Here is a 12,772-nt window from a genome sequence, read left to right as displayed (position 1 = left end):
TTGCGTCAGTCGGCTGCTACTGGTGTTGCTGGTTGTGACTGCTGATAACAGATGCCGTTGCAATCAATTCATGGAGTGAGTTGTATGTTTTGCGATAGTCTGTCTCTGACAAGGAAGCACAGGTGATATCGGTGCGAACACAGGAAGCTTGCAGCCCCTCGCTGCCTGCAGACACAGAGCAGCCACACTAGAAGAGTGGCCTAAGCCATAGGCGAAATGTGCTCATTCGCTTTGGCGCGACGTCGAACTGTAAATAAGGCTGTCACTAGCGTGAGCGTCGTGTAAAGTCGGAAAAGTCATCTGCATGGGTGATTGCCAAGTTTGGGGAGCGTTTCGTAGTACGATCAGTGCAATGGGGACGCGGAAACTTGTTGTGTCCCAGTGTTTTGCAGTTGAACGACAAGAGTTTTACACAGTAGCAAAGAGCGAGGCACTGAGTTGGCATGAACAATGGAGAGCACAATGGGGCTCGAGATGTGCTTGTTACCTCAGGTGCTGTGTGATTGTCGACAAGGAGTGAAATGGACCAATTTGTGACCGCCCTTTCAATTTAAGACGTTCAAAACAGACGGAATTTGCATTCGTAATACCAGAGCATCGAAACTACTTGGAACTCTTGTGTATATGAACGTGTCCGCGCCTTTGTATTCTGGTACCTTCGCCGCTACAAACCAACCAACCATCGTGTCCGTGCACATCAGAGTCGCAAATAATGGAGAATAGCCAGGCTTGGTCGTGTGTGTAGCTGTAGCTCAGTTGGCAGATCGTTCGCTTAGCGTGTGAACGGTCTCGGGTTCAAGCCCCGGCTCCTCCATGTTTTGTGGTCAGTGCATGGTAAGTGTTGGTCGCGGCGAACATAAACGCACGCAAGAAGTTGCAAAACCAGCGTCACAGACTGATATGATGTATACTGTCATAAGGAGAGCAAGATGTAAGTGTGAGGACCGGCTGTTATCGTGGTGTCATCGAGTGCAGATCTGTCTTAGGTATCACGGCTTAACGTCATTGAAGTCTAGAGGTGGACAACACGTTCGTCTTACTCAGAGCGGTGTCTGAACTCTATTTTCGACGTTATGCGTGCCACTTTCATTGTGGCCAACTACGATTCGATACAGAATGCACGAAACCTGAAAGACACTCTCACTGATACATAGAGAGTAGTGTTTGTCTGCGGAATAATGGGAGTGCAAGGGTCTGTAACGTTGATATGTCTGTATGTAGCACTATTAGTTATCGGGGGGTGGGCGTAGCTCAGATGGTAGAGCGCTCGCTTAGCGTGCGAGAGGTACTGGGATCGATACCCAGCGCCTCCAGAATTTTTAACACACCTACATGCGCACCTTGCCATGCAAGTGGAATAATTCCCAACCGGCAGAGGTGTGTAGGCAGATACAAGCGAACGATTAGCATCCACAATTGGCGAGCGTGCTTTTATTCGTGCGCAGGAAGCTCTCTCCTCCCACACCTACACTTAATTTAGAAACAGTAAAAATGTTCCCATAAGATTCTCAAGCCTACGTCGGAAAGATCTGCCTTGCGCCGATTTCACGTAAATCCCACTGCACGTTCCCATTCTTTGCGTCAGTCGGCTGCTACTGGTGTTGCTGGTTGTGACTGCTGATAACAGATGCCGTAGCAATCAATTCATGGAGTGAGTTGTATGTTTTGCGATAGTCTGTCTCTGACAAGGAAGCACAGGTGATATAGGTGCGAACACAGGAAGCTTGCAGCCTCTCGCTGCCTGCAGACACAGAGCAGCCACACTAGAAGAGCGGCCTAAGCCATAGGCGAAATGTGCTCATTCGCTTTGGCGCGACGTCGAACTGTAAATAAGGCTGTCACCAGCGTGAGCGTTGCGTGAGCGTCGTGTAAAGTCGGAAAAGTCATCTGCATGGGTGAGTGCCAAGTTTGGGGAGCGTTTCGTAGTACGATCAGTGCAATGGGGACGCGGAAACTTGTTGTGTCCCAGTGTTTTGCAGTTGAACGACAAGAGTTTTACACAGTAGCAAAGAGCGAGGCACTGAGTTGGCATGAACAATGGAGAGCACAATGGGGCTCGAGATGTGCTTGTTACCTCAGGTGCTGTGTGTTTGTGGACAAGGAGTGAAATGGACCAATTTGTGACCGCCCTTTCAATTTAAGACGTTCAAAACAGACGGAATTTGCATTCGTAATACCAGAGCATCGAAACTACTTGGAACTCTTGTGTATATGAACGTGTCCGCGCCTTTGTATTCTGGTACCTTCGCCGCTACAAACCAACCAACCATCGTGTCCGTGCACATCAGAGTCGCAAATAATGGAGAATAGCCAGGCTTGGTCGTGTGTGTAGCTGTAGCTCAGTTGGCAGATCGTTCGCTTAGCGTGTGAACGGTCTCGGGTTCAAGCCCCGGCTCTCCATGTTTTGTGGTCAGTGCATGGTAAGTGTTGGTCCCGGCGAACATAAACGCACGCAAGAAGTTGCAAAACCAGCGTCACAGACTGATATGATGTATACTGTCATAAGGAGAGCAAGATGTAAGTGTGAGGACCGGCTGTTATCGTGGTGTCATCGAGTGCAGATCTGTCTTAGGTATCACGGCTTAACGTCATTGAAGTCTAGAGGTGGACAACACGTTCGTCTTACTCAGAGCGGTGTCTGAACTCTATTTTCGACGTTATGCGTGCCACTTTCATTGTGGCCAACTACGATTCGATACAGAATGCACGAAACCTGAAAGACACTCTCACTGATACATAGAGAGTAGTGTTTGTCTGCGGAATAATGGGAGTGCAAGGGTCTGTAACGTTGATATGACTGTATGTAGCACTATTAGTTATCGGTGGGGGGGTGGGCCTAGCTCAGATGGTAGAGTGCTCGCTTAGCGTGCGAGAGGTACTGGGATCGATACCCAGCGCCTCCAGAATTTTTAACACACCTACATGCGCACCTTGCCATGCAAGTGGAATAATTCCCAACCGGCAGAGGTGTGTAGGCAGATACAAGCGAACGATTAGCATCCACAATTGGCGAGCGTGCTTTTATTCGTGCGCAGGAAGCACCCTCCTCCCACACCTACACTTAATTTAGAAACAGTACAAATGTTCCCATAAGATTCTCAAGCCTACGTCGGAAAGATCTGCCTTGCGCCGATTTCACGTAAATCCCACTGCACGTTCCCATTCTTTGCGTCAGTCGGCTGCTACTGGTGTTGCTGGTTGTGACTGCTGATAACAGATGCCGTTGCAATCAATTCATGGAGTGAGTTGTATGTTTTGCGATAGTCTGTCTCTGACAAGGAAGCACAGGTGATATCGGTGCGAACACAGGAAGCTTGCAGCCCCTCGCTGCCTGCAGACACAGAGCAGCCACACTAGAAGAGTGGCCTAAGCCATAGGCGAAATGTGCTCATTCGCTTTGGCGCGACGTCGAACTGTAAATAAGGCTGTCACTAGCGTGAGCGTCGTGTAAAGTCGGAAAAGTCATCTGCATGGGTGATTGCCAAGTTTGGGGAGCGTTTCGTAGTACGATCAGTGCAATGGGGACGCGGAAACTTGTTGTGTCCCAGTGTTTTGCAGTTGAACGACAAGAGTTTTACACAGTAGCAAAGAGCGAGGCACTGAGTTGGCATGAACAATGGAGAGCACAATGGGGCTCGAGATGTGCTTGTTACCTCAGGTGCTGTGTGATTGTCGACAAGGAGTGAAATGGACCAATTTGTGACCGCCCTTTCAATTTAAGACGTTCAAAACAGACGGAATTTGCATTCGTAATACCAGAGCATCGAAACTACTTGGAACTCTTGTGTATATGAACGTGTCCGCGCCTTTGTATTCTGGTACCTTCGCCGCTACAAACCAACCAACCATCGTGTCCGTGCACATCAGAGTCGCAAATAATGGAGAATAGCCAGGCTTGGTCGTGTGTGTAGCTGTAGCTCAGTTGGCAGATCGTTCGCTTAGCGTGTGAACGGTCTCGGGTTCAAGCCCTGGCTCCTCCATGTTTTGTGGTCAGTGCATGGTAAGTGTTGGTCGCGGCGAACATAAACGCACGCAAGAAGTTGCAAAACCAGCGTCACAGACTGATATGATGTATACTGTCATAAGGAGAGCAAGATGTAAGTGTGAGGACCGGCTGTTATCGTGGTGTCATCGAGTGCAGATCTGTCTTAGGTATCACGGCTTAACGTCATTGAAGTCTAGAGGTGGACAACACGTTCGTCTTACTCAGAGCGGTGTCTGAACTCTATTTTCGACGTTATGCGTGCCACTTTCATTGTGGCCAACTACGATTCGATACAGAATGCACGAAACCTGAAAGACACTCTCACTGATACATAGAGAGTAGTGTTTGTCTGCGGAATAATGGGAGTGCAAGGGTCTGTAACGTTGATATGTCTGTATGTAGCACTATTAGTTATCGGGGGGTGGGCGTAGCTCAGATGGTAGAGCGCTCGCTTAGCGTGCGAGAGGTACTGGGATCGATACCCAGCGCCTCCAGAATTTTTAACACACCTACATGCGCACCTTGCCATGCAAGTGGAATAATTCCCAACCGGCAGAGGTGTGTAGGCAGATACAAGCGAACGATTAGCATCCACAATTGGCGAGCGTGCTTTTATTCGTGCGCAGGAAGCTCTCTCCTCCCACACCTACACTTAATTTAGAAACAGTAAAAATGTTCCCATAAGATTCTCAAGCCTACGTCGGAAAGATCTGCCTTGCGCCGATTTCACGTAAATCCCACTGCACGTTCCCATTCTTTGCGTCAGTCGGCTGCTACTGGTGTTGCTGGTTGTGACTGCTGATAACAGATGCCGTAGCAATCAATTCATGGAGTGAGTTGTATGTTTTGCGATAGTCTGTCTCTGACAAGGAAGCACAGGTGATATAGGTGCGAACACAGGAAGCTTGCAGCCTCTCGCTGCCTGCAGACACAGAGCAGCCACACTAGAAGAGCGGCCTAAGCCATAGGCGAAATGTGCTCATTCGCTTTGGCGCGACGTCGAACTGTAAATAAGGCTGTCACCAGCGTGAGCGTTGCGTGAGCGTCGTGTAAAGTCGGAAAAGTCATCTGCATGGGTGAGTGCCAAGTTTGGGGAGCGTTTCGTAGTACGATCAGTGCAATGGGGACGTGGAAACTTGTTGTGTCCCAGTGTTATGCAGTTGAACGACAAGAGTTTTACACAGTAGCAAAGAGCGAGGCACTGAGTTGGCATGAACAATGGAGAGCACAATGGGGCTCGAGATGTGCTTGTTACCTCAGGTGCTGTGTGTTTGTGGACAAGGAGTGAAATGGACCAATTTGTGACCGCCCTTTCAATTTAAGACGTTCAAAACAGACGGAATTTGCATTCGTAATACCAGAGCATCGAAACTACTTGGAACTCTTGTGTATATGAACGTGTCCGCGCCTTTGTATTCTGGTACCTTCGCCGCTACAAACCAACCAACCATCGTGTCCGTGCACATCAGAGTCGCAAATAATGGAGAATAGCCAGGCTTGGTCGTGTGTGTAGCTGTAGCTCAGTTGGCAGATCGTTCGCTTAGCGTGTGAACGGTCTCGGGTTCAAGCCCCGGCTCTCCATGTTTTGTGGTCAGTGCATGGTAAGTGTTGGTCCCGGCGAACATAAACGCACGCAAGAAGTTGCAAAACCAGCGTCACAGACTGATATGATGTATACTGTCATAAGGAGAGCAAGATGTAAGTGTGAGGACCGGCTGTTATCGTGGTGTCATCGAGTGCAGATCTGTCTTAGGTATCACGGCTTAACGTCATTGAAGTCTAGAGGTGGACAACACGTTCGTCTTACTCAGAGCGGTGTCTGAACTCTATTTTCGACGTTATGCGTGCCACTTTCATTGTGGCCAACTACGATTCGATACAGAATGCACGAAACCTGAAAGACACTCTCACTGATACATAGAGAGTAGTGTTTGTCTGCGGAATAATGGGAGTGCAAGGGTCTGTAACGTTGATATGACTGTATGTAGCACTATTAGTTATCGGTGGGGGGGTGGGCCTAGCTCAGATGGTAGAGTGCTCGCTTAGCGTGCGAGAGGTACTGGGATCGATACCCAGCGCCTCCAGAATTTTTAACACACCTACATGCGCACCTTGCCATGCAAGTGGAATAATTCCCAACCGGCAGAGGTGTGTAGGCAGATACAAGCGAACGATTAGCATCCACAATTGGCGAGCGTGCTTTTATTCGTGCGCAGGAAGCACCCTCCTCCCACACCTACACTTAATTTAGAAACAGTACAAATGTTCCCATAAGATTCTCAAGCCTACGTCGGAAAGATCTGCCTTGCGCCGATTTCACGTAAATCCCACTGCACGTTCCCATTCTTTGCGTCATTCGGCTGCTACTGGTGTTGCTGGTTGTGACTGCTGATAACAGATGCCGTAGCAATCAATTCATGGAGTGAGTTGTATGTTTTGCGATAGTCTGTCTCTGACAAGGAAGCACAGGTGATATAGGTGCGAACACAGGAAGCTTGCAGCCTCTCGCTGCCTGCAGACACAGAGCAGCCACACTAGAAGAGCGGCCTAAGCCGTAGGCGAAATGTGCTCATTCGCTTTGGCGCGACGTCGAACTGTAAATAAGGCTGTCACTAGCGTGAGCGTCGTGTAAAGTCGGAGAAGTCATCTGCATGGGTGATTGCCAAGTTTGGGAGCGTTTCGTAGTACGATCAGTGCAATGGGGACGCGGAAACTTGTTGTGTCCCAGTGTTTTGCAGTTGGACGACAAGAGTTTTACACAGTAGCAAAGAGCGAGGCACTGAGTTGGCATGAACAATGGAGAGCACAATGGGGCTCGAGATGTGCTTGTTACCTCAGGTGCTGTGTGATTGTCGACAAGGAGTGAAATGGACCAATTTGTGACCGCCCTTTCAATTTAAGACGTTCAAAACAGACGGAATTTGCATTCGTAATACCAGAGCATCGAAACTACTTGGAACTCTTGTGTATATGAACGTGTCCGCGCCTTTGTATTCTGGTACCTTCGCCGCTACAAACCAAACAACCATCGTGTCCGTGCACATCAGAGTCGCAAATAATGGAGAATAGCCAGGCTTGGTCGTGTGTGTAGCTGTAGCTCAGTTGGCAGATCGTTCGCTTAGCGTGTGAACGGTCTCGGGTTTAAGCCCCGGCTCCTCCATGTTTTGTGGTCAGTGCATGGTAAGTGTTGGTCGCGGCGAACATAAACGCACGCAAGAAGTTGCAAAACCAGCGTCACAGACTGATATGATGTATACTGTCATAAGGAGAGCAAGATGTAAGTGTGAGGACCGGCTGTTATCGTGGTGTCATCGAGTGCAGATCTGTCTTAGGTATCACGGCTTAACGTCATTGAAGTCTAGAGGTGGACAACACGTTCGTCTTACTCAGAGCGGTGTCTGAACTCTATTTTCGACGTTATGCGTGCCACTTTCATTGTGGCCAACTACGATTCGATACAGAATGCACGAAACCTGAAAGACACTCTCACTGATACATAGAGAGTAGTGTTTGTCTGCGGAATAATGGGAGTGCAAGGGTCTGTAACGTTGATATGACTGTATGTAGCACTATTAGTTATCGGTGGGGGGGTGGGCCTAGCTCAGATGGTAGAGTGCTCGCTTAGCGTGCGAGAGGTACTGGGATCGATACCCAGCGCCTCCAGAATTTTTAACACACCTACATGCGCACCTTGCCATGCAAGTGGAATAATTCCCAACCGGCAGAGGTGTGTAGGCAGATACAAGCGAACGATTAGCATCCACAATTGGCGAGCGTGCTTTTATTCGTGCGCAGGAAGCACCCTCCTCCCACACCTACACTTAATTTAGAAACAGTACAAATGTTCCCATAAGATTCTCAAGCCTACGTCGGAAAGATCTGCCTTGCGCCGATTTCACGTAAATCCCACTGCACGTTCCCATTCTTTGCGTCATTCGGCTGCTACTGGTGTTGCTGGTTGTGACTGCTGATAACAGATGCCGTAGCAATCAATTCATGGAGTGAGTTGTATGTTTTGCGATAGTCTGTCTCTGACAAGGAAGCACAGGTGATATAGGTGCGAACACAGGAAGCTTGCAGCCTCTCGCTGCCTGCAGACACAGAGCAGCCACACTAGAAGAGCGGCCTAAGCCGTAGGCGAAATGTGCTCATTCGCTTTGGCGCGACGTCGAACTGTAAATAAGGCTGTCACTAGCGTGAGCGTCGTGTAAAGTCGGAGAAGTCATCTGCATGGGGATGTCTCCCCTCCAGCCCCCTCTACTTCCTCTTCTAACTCCCCCTCCTACAAGTATCTCCTCTCCCGTCCTGATCCCTCTCTCCTGGAGGCCCGCAACCTGACCTTGCTCCTCCGCCAATACTTCCCTGCAGCCCCCATCTCCCTTCTTACCCCCCGTAGGGACTCTGTCTTGATCACCTCCCCAAGCCCTACCCTACACTCCGACATCCTCTCCCGAATTCCTCTCACCCGATTTGGACCTAATGCCTCCCTTGCCCCTGCTCCTTCCCCTTCCTCCCCCCGTCAACCCCAACCCCCACGTCGCCCGCCGACCCTCACCGCCGTGATCACTCGGCTTAGCCCGACGATCACGGAGGAGGAGGTGCTGGCGGAGTTTCAGGCCCACCCGTACCTGGAGGTGCGAGCTGTTCGCCGCATTTTCAACTCTGCGGGCCCCACTCGCCTTATGCGAGTTTTCTCCGAACACGCTCCCTCCATCGACCATCTCCTTAAGGAGGGTGCCCTCCTCTTCCACCGCCGGTATAAGGTTGACCCCTCCCGCTCCCCACCACAATCCATTCGCTGCCAGAGGTGTCTGCGTTATAACGCACACCCAACATCAGAGTGCCGCGAGGCCCCAGTCTGCCCGCATTGTAAGCAAGCGCACTTCCTCCGGCAGTGCCCCAACCTTCAGTCTCCTCCCTCCTGCAATACCTGCAACCTCCAACACCCTACCTACTCCCAGAAATGCAAGGCTCGACCTCCTCCATCCGCTCCTGAACTCACTGTTCCTCTCCGCCCTTTGGATGACCCCACCCCTCCTGGCAATTCCCTCCGTCCTCCCCCCACCGCAGAGGACATCATCAGGTTCGTCACAATAGTGCTCCAGAACGTCCATCCCTTTCAGCGTCCCCACACCCTCCACCAGATTTCCCTCGCTGCCCGTTCCGTGTTCCACCTCAACACCTACGCCACCTATTCCCACAACCAGGCCCATTTCACCTTCTCCCGTCTCGACACCCTCGTTTAAATTCCCATTATGGCACGACAGCACCGTATCCTGTTCAATAACATCCGCTCCCTTCCCACCAACAAGCACCTCCTTATGCATACCCTTACGACCCACCGTGTGGATGCCTTCCTTCTGAACGAAACCTTTCTTCAGCCCCACCACACCGTCCACACCTCGCCCTACCTCCTTCACCGGTCTGACAATCCACTCCAGATAGCGCGTGGCGGAGTTGCCATTGGCCACCACCGCCAGATCCCTGTCCGGCTCCAACCCCTCCTTCCTGACCCCACAGAACACTTGATCCTTAGTCTCTTCTTCCCCGGCCTTACCCTTACCTGTGCCACCATCTATGTCCGCCCCGCTGCACCTATTCCTTTCGACTTCCTTTCCCACATCGACCGTACCTTCTCCTCCTACGTGATTGCCGCCGACCTTAACATCCATAGTCGTTCTGCCGCCCAGTTACGGCGGTGGCATCGGTTCCTTGCCACCCTCCAAGGCGACGTCCTTCCAATTCCCCAACACACCCGCCCTGAATCCAATACCACTCCCGATGTCGTCCTAGCCTCCCCCACCCTGCTTGGCCGCATAGCGGTGGACGTCCTTGATCCCATTGGCAGTGACCATCTCCCTGTCCTCCTCACTGTATCAGACGGTCGTCGCCCCCGTCCCGACCCGCGCCATGACCCTCCCCCGAAATATGTCCATGACTACTCCCGTGCCAACTGGAATGCCTACCGGGACTCCCTTGCTCTCCAGGTCGATAGCCACCCCCTCACCTACCACCAACCTGATGACGTTACCCGTGCTGCCTCCTTTCTCCAGCAGACCTTGTCTGAGGCCGTGGAGGCCCACGTCCCTACCATTGCCATCCATCCGCACCGCCCCACCTTACCCCCACAGGCCGTCCTTCTCCTGCGTGAATCCCGCCGGCTCTACCGTGCCTTCCTTCACACACGTGACCAGGACACACTACGACGCCACCGGCAACTACAGCGACACATCAGGAACTTACTCACGGCAAAGAAACGCCGGGACTGGCGACAGACATGCACCCGTCTTAATGCCACCTTACCTATCAACTCGTCCAAGTACTGGTCAGCCTTCCGCCGCCTTACCGGATCTAAACCCTCTCCCTACTACCCTCTCCTTCATGATGACCACCCCTTCCCTGATGCCCTTAGTAAGGCCAACCATTTCGCCTCCTACCTCTCCGATATCCTTACCATCCCTGACGATCCCCAGTTCGATTATTCCCTCTTTCCTGATGTCCGTGATCGAACTGATACCTCTGTCCCCCCGCTTGCTCCTGGCTTCCAGTACTTGGACAACATCACACACACAGAACTCAATACCCCAATCACCACTCAAGATATCATTGCTACACTTCGCCCTAAACGCAACACTGCTCCCGGTCACGATCGTGTTACTTACCGTCACCTCCGTGAAGCTCCTGCCTCCTTCCTCTCCACATTGGCCAGGCTCTACAATGTGGTCCTGTCCACCGGCTACTACCCCGACCTGTGGAAAACCTCCCGGATCCTGATGTTCCTCAAGCCCGACAAACCGCCTTCCGCTGTCTCCTCCTACCGTCCCATCAGCCTTACCTCGGTCTTCAGCAAGGTCCTGGAATCCATTCTTACCCGCCGCCTACACAAGCACCTTCACCAACACCGCCTCCTCCCCCCTACCCAATGTGGCTTTCGGCCGTCCTTCTCAGCCGATGACCTCCTCCTTCACCTCACTCACCTCCTCTCCGAACAACTCAATTCCCGTCGTTCCGCCATCTTCCTTTCCCTCGACCTCGAACGCGCATATGACCGTGTGTGGCATTCCGGTCTCCTTTTCAAGCTCCAAACCTTTGCTCTTCCTCTCAACTATGTCCGTCTGGTCGCTTCCTTCCTTTCCCACCGTCCTTCCTATGTCACCATCCACAACACTGATTCCTACACCTTCTACCCCTCCGCCGGTGTGCCCCAAGGTTCCGTCCTTTCCCCTCTTCTCTACCTCCTTTACACGGCAGACATGCCTCCACCTGCACCTCCCCTACACCTTCTCCAGTACGCCGATGACACTGCCTTCCTTGCCCTCGCTCCCACCCTGCAACGCTCCCAGCACCTTCTCCAATCCTATCTTGACCGGTTCACCACTTGGTGTAACCAGTGGTTGCTCAAGGTCAATCCTTCCAAGACCCAGGCGATCATTGTAGGCAAAACCACTCGTTCCTTCCGTCTCCTTGATTTCTATCTTACTATTTATGGCCGTCCCATCACCCTCACACCTACTCTCAAGTACCTTGGTGTCACCCTCGACCGTCGCCTCTCCTGGAACCCACATCTCCGGACGATCCAAGCCAAGGCACGCTCCCGCCTCCGCCTCCTTAAGCTCCTTTCTGGCCGTACATGGGGTCTGGACCCTTCCACCATCCTCTACACCTACAAGTCCCTCATCCGTCCTATCCTTTGCTATGCTCATCCCGCCTGGATCTCTGCCCCTCCTACCTTCTACAAGTCCATTCAGATCCTAGAACGCCATGCGCTCCGCCTCGCCTATCGCATCCGTCTCCCTTCCCCCACGCGGATCCTCTATGACCTGATTCCCTTCCCGCACCTCCTCCTTTTCCTCGAACGGTTACGGATCCTCTACACCTCCCGCAAGCTTGATCCTCCACACCCTCTTGTCTCTCCCATCCTCTCCCACCCCAACCCGCTGCCGCGCCTGCATTCCTATATCCCACCTGCTCTCCATCTTTACACCCTCCACACCCTCTCCCTCGGTGGCTTCCGTCAACTCCCCCTCCCTGATGATGCCCTCCTCCCCTCCATCTACCCCTCCTACCAACTTTGAGCCTTACCTTCCCTCTCCTCTCCTTTTCCTGTGGGCACCCTCTCTCCCTTCTCTCCCTCCCTCCCCTCCCCTTTCTCCTTGGGCTTCCACTCCCCCTACCCTCCCCCTTCTCCTCCATCCCTCTCCTCCACTGGCATCTTCCCCTCCCCCTCTCTCTCCTCTTCCCCACACCTTTTCCCCTTGGCAGGCCACGACTCTGCTGTCTTCCATCAGTTACTTTCATCGTCCTACGCCGAAGACCATCGCATGTGTTTGTGCCTCGACTCTCCTGCAGTGTGTTTGTGTTTCGTCGTTTGTGCTCCGCTGGTTCACGTGCGGCCATCTGCCATCTGCGTTTGTGCACCGTGTTTCTCCGCTTTTATCCATTGTGCTACGCACGTGACCGACTCCGTTTTAACTCTGTTTTGTCTACTGTTTGTACCCCGCCGTCTTGATTGTTTTTATATCTCACTCATCTCTGTTCTGTGTATACTCTGAGGCCGAAGAGCGGCATACTTGGTCCGCTGCCGGCCTACCTGTTTGTCACAGGTATTAAAATCACAATAAAGGAAAAAAAAAAAAAAAAAAAAAATCTGCATGGGTGATTGCCAAGTTTGGGAGCGTTTCGTAGTACGATCAGTGCAATGGGGACGCGGAAACTTGTTGTGTCCCAGTGTTTTGCAGTTGGACGACAAGAGTTTTACACAGTAGCAAAGAGCGAGGCACTGAGTTG

The 12,772-nt window shown here is 51.9% G+C and overlaps 2 non-coding genes across 2 annotated transcripts; both read left to right on the top strand.

Annotated features, from left to right (window-relative positions):
* Positions 1-1,239: 1,239 nt before the first annotated feature.
* Positions 1,240-1,313, top strand: Trnaa-agc (transfer RNA alanine (anticodon AGC)). Its single transcript has one exon. It is a non-coding gene; the product is annotated as a tRNA-Ala (tRNA).
* A 3,092-nt stretch (positions 1,314-4,405) lies between these two features.
* Positions 4,406-4,479, top strand: Trnaa-agc (transfer RNA alanine (anticodon AGC)). Its single transcript has one exon. It is a non-coding gene; the product is annotated as a tRNA-Ala (tRNA).
* The last annotated feature ends 8,293 nt before the right edge of the window (positions 4,480-12,772 follow it).

The sequence above is a fragment of the Schistocerca gregaria genome, unplaced genomic scaffold, assembly GCF_023897955.1.
Source record: "Schistocerca gregaria isolate iqSchGreg1 unplaced genomic scaffold, iqSchGreg1.2 ptg000180l, whole genome shotgun sequence".
NCBI classification, from domain to species: Eukaryota; Metazoa; Arthropoda; class Insecta; order Orthoptera; family Acrididae; genus Schistocerca; species Schistocerca gregaria.
Note: the sequence above shows the minus strand (reverse complement) of the source record. Positions and strands in the feature narration are given on the sequence as shown.